This window comes from Impatiens glandulifera, chromosome 6 (genome assembly GCF_907164915.1).
Source record: "Impatiens glandulifera chromosome 6, dImpGla2.1, whole genome shotgun sequence".
NCBI lineage: Eukaryota > Viridiplantae > Streptophyta > Magnoliopsida > Ericales > Balsaminaceae > Impatiens > Impatiens glandulifera.
In genome coordinates, this window is record NC_061867.1 from 14,480,553 (window position 1) to 14,489,715 (window position 9,163).

The 9,163-nt window shown below is 29.8% G+C and overlaps 1 long non-coding RNA gene across 1 annotated transcript; it reads right to left on the reverse strand.

The window, feature by feature from the left end:
- Window positions 1-3,024: 3,024 nt before the first annotated feature.
- On the reverse strand, window positions 3,025-4,398 carry LOC124942919. Its single transcript, XR_007099771.1, has 3 exons — window positions 3,569-4,398; window positions 3,237-3,496; window positions 3,025-3,160 (listed from the first exon to the last, which is right to left on the reverse strand). It is a non-coding gene; the product is annotated as an uncharacterized LOC124942919 (long non-coding RNA).
- Between the last annotated feature and the right edge of the window lie 4,765 nt (window positions 4,399-9,163).

Genomic DNA, 9,163 nt, shown 5'->3' on the forward strand with positions numbered 1-9,163 from the left:
AATAATATTTAAAAAAATGTTGATCAATAACATGAAACATGAAAAATATAGGTTTAAGTTAGTCATATTAAATCAAAATGATGAACAAAACCAATACAAATCTTTCAAAATAAGTAGAAAAGGGTGATGGGATATGCCAATTTCACAATTGGAGCATATCCAAAATGAAACTGGTTCTTTTTCTTTTTGTTGTACACTTTCCTTTATTCCCTCTAACCCACTCATATTTTTGCAATAACTTTTCCTCTCAATGAAAAATGGGAAGTTACATTTGATTCCTGTAACCTAGATGAGGGATTTTTCATAACCACACACAATCACATTGGCATATTGGGAAGCATATGTTTATCAAATTTGACAATTTTTATTTTTTTTCCTTCCATTTTCAATATTTCTCCTCCACCTCCTAAAATAGAATGAGAATAAATTTTAACTAATTATAATTTCACTTTTTATATTGGTGTTCGAATTAAAGACACAATTTTGTTTCATTGCGATACTATATTGAAAGTGGATGTGGTCTTGAATGGACTGCTAGGGAGGGTGAGACCGAAATGAAGTGCATGATGTGATTATGAAAATCGTAATTCATATTAATCAATACATATTAAGACATGCCAACTTTTTCTCCTAACAACTAAATCATTTGCTATTGTTATTTACAGGGTAGGAGCTTGAGGATGTGGAGGAACAAATTGTAGACGATTCATGCTAATTGGATAAAAATAGTGAACAATCGCCACAAAATGTCAATGTCAACATGAAAATATGATTTACTATTATCCTCAACCCGACTAGTTAGGGATCTTTTCGCTAAACTCTCGTGAAATGATAATAATAGTTGTTGAGGTGGCAAGAGCGATCAAAACGATTGAGAAGATTAAGGAACAACCAAAAACGCAACTAGGTGAAAAAATCAACAATGCTAGAATTATCACAAAATAATAGAAAATAATCAAATCCCGAAGCAATGGTAAACATTGCATCCAAAGTACGTAGAGTAAACATTGCGTCAAACTTAAGGAGAACTTCTAAACTTGTTAAAAGAATTAACATATCACAATACCAAATTATTGGTTTTAGATAAATTATTAAAATATACTTTTGTATTTAAAATTTAAATTTACTAAAATATTAAATTTTTTGATATTTTTTTTAAAATTTAAGTGATTTGATATTTCTAAGAATGATATTAATGCAATATATAATGTTTTTGAAAAAACCAAACTAACAAAAAAATAATAATAATAAAATAAAAAAAATCAAACAAGCTCTTGATGTCCTGAAACTTATAATTTTTATACAAATATAAAATAATAAAACGATTTTATCTTTCAAATAAACTAAATATTTGGGTTTTGGATAAGCTGAAAACTGAAGCTGCCTTGGATAAGCTAGTTTGATAACATAAATTAATTAATGTTTAATACTAATTACTCCTTTTTTTTTTGCCTTTACATCAAATGATCAATCACCCTCTTCACAATTCTCTCCGCTCTTTCTTTTTCATCAATAAGACAGGAATTAGATTCTCATATTCTTATCGTGAATTTGTGTTTATTTATTATTGATCTTATAACCCCTCAATTTGTAGCCAAATATCAACCCCTGGCTATTCAATATATATTCTTGGACTGAATATGCCATCCCTAGCAGGGGTATATTCATTGGCCATGTTCTTATAAATTGATCAAAAGGGGGAGGTGCTTGGCATTCCAATTTGCAAGAGTAAATAAACAATTCAGCTGATATATCACTTACTTGTAGAAGCAACATTAATTCACTGGGCAAGATCTCTATTGGCAGGCAGCTACCTTAATCTGCATGGTCTAATTCGGTTGTTTTATTGGTTTGCAATCTGCCAAAGGAGATTTGCCCCGCGAAAATCTTCTGCAATTAACTATTTAAATGTCGCAAATTATATTCAGCACAATGGAGCAGCCAACTATCTTCATTACTTGGTATCTATCACCACCCTCCACTCTTATAATTTACTTTTTATTTATAAAAAGATTTGATCACAATTTTTATAACATTTAGAGCTATTAATTAATAAGATTTAAAGCATAATCAACTAGTGGGTTATTGCATATGAACTCTTCTAACACAATTTATTAAACATTTATAGTAGAACACATAAACTCATGTCTTTTAAGATAATGTGTTTGATTCTTAATATCCTGGACTATATATATATATATAAATATATATATATATATATATATAAGAGAATGAAAAAATTATTGTTATTTTGTTAAAGTGGGTTTAAAAAGATTTGTGATGGTACCACTACAGAAAAAAGACCAACGTCTCGGCCAACATTTAAAAGCGTCGCCAAAAATGTTACCGACACTTATTCTTGCGTCGCCGAAAGCAGGGTTGGCGCAAGTTTTAACAACGCTTATTTAAGCGTCGGTACTAGAAATTTAAGCGTTGCCAAAAGGGAAGGACATTAACGACGCTTATTTAAGCGTCGGCAGTAGTAATTCAAACGTCGGCAGTAGTAATTCAAACGTCACCAAAAGTCTAATTTATTTTTAAATTATTATTTTAATAATTCTTTTAAAATTTATTTATATTTCTACATTTCTTAAAATAATGTTTTAATATATATATTTTTATAAATTAAATAATTAAAAAAAACTACATTTCAATAAAAAGAATATTAATTAATTAACTTATCCAAATCTATTTATTTAAATAAAATACATTAAATTTCAAATAAAAAGTTCTCTCGAGAGTAAATAATTTTACTACTTTCTATCTTCAGGATCCTTTGACGATTTGAGATCCTTTGGCGATTTGAGATCTTTATGCAACTTGAGTGCTGGTATAGTTGATTTAGCTTCTATTAATACAGTTTCTACCTCCTGAACCATCAAAGACTTTGCAATCTTAGCATTGTCACTTCAAGAAGCAAAACTTTTATATCTTCACCCTAATTAAATATAAAACATTAAATTAGAGAGCAAAAGAAAATCCAGACAACTGGAAACAAGAAAATAGTCATAGTTAAGCTAAGAACACCCTTTCCATCAGAGATTTGTAGCTTTCCACACAAATGAGATTTGCAGCCGATATAACCACTATTTTCAAGTTCATTTTCATCATATATATACACAGTTCCTCTATATATCAACTTCACAATCTCTTGTCTTCCCTGAAATAGTTGTGAAATTGTCAGTATTCATAAGCTAAAATAAAATCACATTCAAGCTCTAGAAATGATTTAAGACCTGTAATGAACCATCTACAACTCAAACAATGTCCTTCACCAACAAAGTCTTTTTAATGCTGTGAATTTTCAAAAATTTACATTTCAATTGACTTGCATCAAGAGTCATCCCAATTGGTCCTACAGATCCATCCTTCAAAATCTGTAACAAGAAGAATGAGTGAATAGTTGACTACGAGAACAAACAATAATATTTCCAAACCATATAAATTGATACGATCATCTTTCTCAGTGCCAACTACTACTCCAAAATCAATTCTTCTGCAATAGAAAATTAACACATGAGATTGCAAAAACAAAATTCAGGTAAATTTAAGGAACATGAGGCCTTACCAACAAAATCCGATGAACTTCGCAATAAAAAACTTTGCTCTATAAAGAAGTTTATATACATTTTACTCCATTTCAATAGCGCTTATCAATCTTGGTGCTGGAGTATTAGTTTTTCTTGCACTAGTTCCTGACACTGGTGTTTCTTTCTTCGACGGAGCTCCTCCACCATGTATAAAATGTAAAAAAAATTACACATATCAAATAAAACTAAATTAGCCAAATGATAAAATGCATAAACCGGATGAAAATAAAAGCAAAACTGCTACTAAAAAGTTCATAAAAATGAATTGATTTAGGTATAGTTGTTTATTATTTTGTGTAAGGTTGGCCCAATGGCAGAAGTTCATTTTTCTGGACTAAAACACAACCCTTAGAATATTCAAATTAAAAAGTACCATCTCTAAAAAGTAACAATCTTCTCCCTTAGCCCATATATAAGAATTGTTTCAAGCATTAAAGTGTATTTAATATTAGCAGCTTAAGAAAGACTACAAGTAGAATTAATGATTTCAGATAGAACCTAATAAGTTCAAGCAATAAAGTGGAGTTCTATATATCATTAAAATCCTAAAAAGAAACCTTTTATCTTTAATCCTAGAAACATTTTTAGGAACAAAATGAAATCTCGACAAATAGATAAGATAGATATCAACATCACTAGCTTCAGAATTAAATATATCTATATCTTGGAGTGAAAGCAAGTATTTCTATATCAGCAATCTTTTTCAAAAAGTAAAGTTAAAATGCAGAAATTTGTAAGGGTGTCAATAGATAGAATAAAGACTTTACAAATTTTTCAGACATCGCCTGTAAGTCGATTCTTGGAATCAACTTCACATTAATTTTTTCCTTGATTCATTCACATGTATAACCTGTAAATAAAGATTGGAAATTTGAGACAATAAAAGCTCTCAATCAGTGCAATAACCAATATTGTCTGAAGAAAGATAAGACAAAAACAGTAAAAGAAAATCATCAATAGCCTAGCTGAAAAAAATAGGAAACAGATTACCTGTCGCAAAGTCACCTCTATACTTCCCATTCTTGACACAAGCCCAAATGCCAACAGGAATTTCACTATAAATAGAATAAACTATTCAATTGAAAAGTTATTTGTGAAGTAAACAATTAAAAAATTATTTATGAAGTAAACAATAATCCAAACATCAAAGTTGATAATCTAACAAAAATGTGATAGAAATGAAGAGGACAAAATTAAATATAAATAAAAATTTCATACAACTTGAGCAAAAGAGACACAAAATAAGTGAATATACACATGTAAAGCATCAAACCTAACATAAACTACTGACAAGAATACTGTAATAAAATTCTTTTACAATCTTTCCATGCTTCTCATTAGTTATGCCTACGAATTTATTATAAGATATCCAACTGAAAAGAAAGAACAATCAACCTATTATTTTAAATGCAATAATAGAATTTTTACATTATAAACAAAATCATAAATTAGTTTGAAAACACATAAACTATTAGGTTAACCTACATTATTTTACCTTTTGTCCTCCAGCTGTCTAGACACAGTGTAAGTGTAGGTTGAAGAACTTTGTCACCAATGAACTATGAAAAGAAAAACAAAACATAGTATAAAAAGATGTGGAAAAGAATACATGTATGTATATTAAGAGGTGGACGAGAACCATCTTTCGAATCATGTCCTTGAACTCAACGCGGCCGTCGTGATTGGGATCAACTAGTATCATCTTCCGACAATGATCGATCTCGCTTCCTTCGGCGAAACCCAACTTCACTAACACGTGTTGCAATTCGTTAGCAGATATGTATCCATCTCCATTTTGGTCAAATACCTTAAATGCCTCTTTGAGATCGACATCCTCTTGTGACTCCTCCATTCCAACTAATTCATTAAATGAAAAATTAATAAAATGAAAAATTAATAAAAGAAGAGAAAATGTATGTATGTATTAATATATAAAATTACCTGATTGTCCTTCTCTTCTTCATCCCCTTCTAGGCCAAGAAAAGTGTCATAGAGGGAATGGTGAACATCAAATGTCAATTTCATTTTCTAGAAAGTCGTGAATTTGAATAATAATATTTGTTTACACAATGACTGACTCGCTTTGGTCATGAATCCTAGTTCCTGATCTTAAAATCTTCCACTTCTAGTGCTCGAGAACAGAGAATAAGGAAAGAACAAGTTACCAAAACAGAGTAAACCTGGCCATACAATATCGTCGTCATTAAACTGATCACAAGAATAAAATAAACTACCCATCTCGATCATGATCTCGATTCAGCACCTGCACCACCCATTAACAGGTTCTTTTTTTGTTTACTTTACTCAATGATGATTTCTTCTTCTATGCAAAAGACAGAGATATATATTTATAGTCTAGATAGAGTGTAAAATCAAAGTAGGAGATTTAATATGTGAATGAAACAAAAGTGTATCTCACCAATGAAAGCCCAATAACGCACCGATGAGCTCTTTTATTGAGAAACATGCTTGTAATAACTTGGTAGCATCTTTATAACCATTTAATCAAAAAAACAAAGATTATTTTAAGTGTAAAATTTCAGCAGATATCAGTTTTTATCAATGAGCATTGAGCAACTACATTAACTAAAATTGACTTTCGATTACTTCATGATTTTGATCATAAACCGGTTGTCTTGTGTTAGATAAAGGAAACATTCTACTTTTACCGGGGAAGATAATTCTCAAATGCCTTCATTCCCACATATAGCAAGCATGTACTCCGCTGGATCTATGCCAAATAGCTCCATAAGGTGTCTAAATACACAATCATCCCTTTAACACACCCAATAAACATAATAACTTTTTTTTAGGTTCTTCAATAATTGAAAAAAATGGATTCTCTGGAAAACATAAGTGACAGACATCAAGTCGAAGCAGATACCTAAAGTGACAATTATCATCGTCGAAACTGCTATAGGTGGGGCTCATTAACTCGAACAAGGTTCTCGTCGCTCTCCTCGATTCGCATAACATCGAGCTCTCCGAACGGGTTGAGAAGGATCTTCTTCTTCAAACTATCGAAGTTGTCGTGATTCACCACAATCTTACTATTTTCGCGTTGAGAAATGAGGTGTTAGAGCGAGAACTAGATCTTGAGTTTAAGCGATTCCTTCTCGAGCCTAAGAATTTGAAGTCTCTTCGGACGCTTATGATGTTTCACATTATTCCTACGCGGATTAGGTCTAGCAACTTGCCGAGTTTGCCCGAAGAGTTAATTTGGCACAAGACGCTCTATAATGACAATGTTCACTTCATGTGATGGTGGATTTAACTAAGATCATTCATAGTGATTTTGGGAATCGAACGATTATTGATATCTAGATCGGCTGAGTTAGGGTTTTCGAAGAAAGTTAGCCCATTTTTTTATGTAATCGAAGAGAGAAAGCGTAAATGATTTGGATTCAGACAAAATTCTAAATCTATTTAATTTAACTTGAAAATATAAATAAATTATTTAATAATTAATTTATTATACTATTTATTTTATTTCATAGAATATTAATTCTATTTAATTAATTTAATATTAATAATTAATTTATATTTAATTGATTCAAAATATTAATAAATTTTAGGTTTGAGATAAATTTAAATATATAATTTGATTTAAATAATTAATAGTCTATATTATTAAAAAATAAAAAAATATAAAATAAAATAAAATAAAATATTAAAATAAAATTTTATCTAATTATTGATTTATACAAATTTTAAAAGGAATGATAAAATAAATTCCAAAGGTTGGCAAAGATATTAAAGGTTGGCAAAAGCATTTGTTTTTCTGACTTTTGCCCACGCTTATTAAGCGTTGGCGATTATGTGTCACCCAAAACCTATTTTGTCGTAGTGTGTTTATCTTAAAAATAAGTTGTATTTAAGAGTTTTATTGGTTAAACATAATTATAGACAAATAAACAGTGCGAGGCAAAACTCTATATTCCTTCTTCTTTATAGTGAAATTAGGTTGCTACTAAAGTGAACGTAACATTTTTAAGTGTATCACTATAAATATGTGTCTTCTTTTGTTCTTTTAGTGTGTTTTTATAAATCGTTTCAACGAGTTAACTGTGTTAATAATTTAATGATAAAATAATAAGATATTTTATTTGAAAAATATAAGAAAAAATGAATATTGAAATTACAAATCCAAGCTAAAAAGAATGAAATTAAGAATGATAAGATGGAGCAGGATTCAATTTCATTGAAATTCTAATTCAAATATTAATTTTTAAACTTAAATAGTGTATCGAAAATAAGAATCAAAATTACACCCAATTTCAATTCTAACTTCATGTTACCAAACACAGCCTCTTTTTCTTTGCCCGTGATGATCAACCAAATGATGACCAGAATCAATAATCAGATAACGTTTTCAGTCACAACATCCCAAGTGGAGTTCATGAATATCGGTGAGAATGGGAATGAATCAAATTTACGTGAAACTTGATGTTTTTTCTCGAAAACTTACTGTGTATAGTCAAACAATTCCTGAAAAGATGGCAGGATTGGAATCCTTGATCCATCAACTGATCTTTTTCTATGGGGCAACACTTCGGTTGCCAATATTAAAAAAGAAAGGAACAAACCATCGCAATAGTCGAGGATATTTAGAGTTGGCCACCTAATTTAAAATAAACTATTCTTTATAAAAATTTCAAAGAAATTCACTAACGGTATTTTTGATGAATTTTGCAATTTAATCTGTTTCCATCTAAATTGTGAAAGTATAAAAAAATTAGCCAAATCCGTAGCCCTTCCCCTATTCCATTACCATATCTTAAATTCATAAACGAAAGATTCATAATTTGTATTATAAGGACACAATTATGACATTATAATTTCCTACCATTTACAAACATATACATATTAAAAGGAAATTGGCTTTTGGGGTGTCCTCTTAGCTGTCATTTATTCAAAATATATATATATATATATATATATATATATATATATATATATATATATATATTAATATGGTAAGTGTTAGAATGGTTATGTCACTAATAATTATTGAACAATTATTCATTTAATTACCTTATATGCTTATAAAAAAAATTTTGTTTGTGCACCGCAACAAAAGATTTTATACTGTTAGGATTTGTATCTCCCAAATCCGATGAAACAATCTGTAAAAAACGCAAAAATGAAAAACACAAAAAGACATAGATTTATAGTGGTTCACTAAAATTGAGCTACGTCCACTTCAGCCGCCACCAGATTTCACTATAAATAAGAAGAAAAAAAGAATACAGAGTTTTTACCTCACACTTTATCTCTCTAGAATTATATCTCCATAATGTAAACCCTTAATAACCACATATTTATAGGGTAAACATTTAGGTAATAAACCTAAATAACTTTTGGTCAGGCCCAAACCCAAAACTAAATACAAACTCAATAAACTCTAATTAACACTTGTAGAGTTTATTATAAGTGTAGGCTCCATAACTCAACAATCTCCTATTTGGACACTAACTTCATCATCTCTCGATCGGTGACAGTTTTTTATCCGGTATCTTAACGAATAAGACCAACTGAAGTTGCACACAACTTCAGTTTCTCATTTGTCATAG